General features: G+C 47.3%; 1 non-coding gene across 1 annotated transcript; it reads left to right on the top strand.

Annotated features, from left to right (window-relative positions):
• The first annotated feature begins 298 nt into the window (after window positions 1-298).
• Pmar_PMAR018660 lies at window positions 299-372 on the top strand. The gene has a single exon. It is a non-coding gene; the product is annotated as a tRNA-Ile (tRNA).
• The last annotated feature ends 412 nt before the right edge of the window (window positions 373-784 follow it).

The raw sequence follows: 784 nt of genomic DNA, 5'->3' as shown, positions 1-784 counted from the left end.
TCCTTTACGTGCGCACTCTGTCCAACAGTGTACAAGGGATGAGGGACCGACTATAGAAAAGAGAGACAGTGCAGCCACTAATCAGCAAATGATGTAGTTACGAACGTTGAGTACGCCTTGGTATATAGCTCGACTGGAGCAATTACGTTGGCCATAGATACCCCCGAAGCGTTCGCGACTATGAGGCTCCCATAGTGTGCGGTTCCATGAAATCCAAGAACGTTTAGGTCGGTGTGGTATGTGTAATTTGTCATCAGTCAATTCTCTGCGGATCACGAGCAGTGTATTGAATAGAAACGGTCGTTTAGCTCAGTCGGTTAGAGCATCGTGCTAATAACGCGAGGGTCGCAGGTTCGAGCCCTGCATCGACCATTGGTTTGCTGCAGTTACTGGTTTGTACTATCACTGACCGATTAAATTTTTGATTAGGTCCGCATTAACTTCTTGACCACCTCGAAAAAATAACCCGTTCGTCTAAAATATGGACCCACGATGGATCATCTACTCATGAAATGCAAGCTATTCAACCACGAGCTCTTTGCTCAATTGTCCAGCTCCAGTTGACCTCCTAGTATGGACCGTTGCCTTTAAAGCTTCAACTGGCGCGTTTCAGAGGCAAGAGGTGTGGAAGTGGCAAGGATAATTCCGTTCGTGTGTCACCGTTGATGATGCTAGGCGCAAGAACGTGTAGGACATGAAAATCCTATCCTGGAGTTGAGGAGATATCTCGGTTGAGATTGCTGCTGGTGATTGGTGACAGCGGGGTCAGACGAACGAACCTAAA

This window comes from Perkinsus marinus (assembly GCF_000006405.1).
Source record: "Perkinsus marinus ATCC 50983 genomic scaffold scf_1104296968458, whole genome shotgun sequence".
NCBI lineage: Eukaryota > Perkinsozoa > Perkinsida > Perkinsidae > Perkinsus > Perkinsus marinus.
This window is presented reverse-complemented; position numbering and strand designations above follow the sequence as displayed.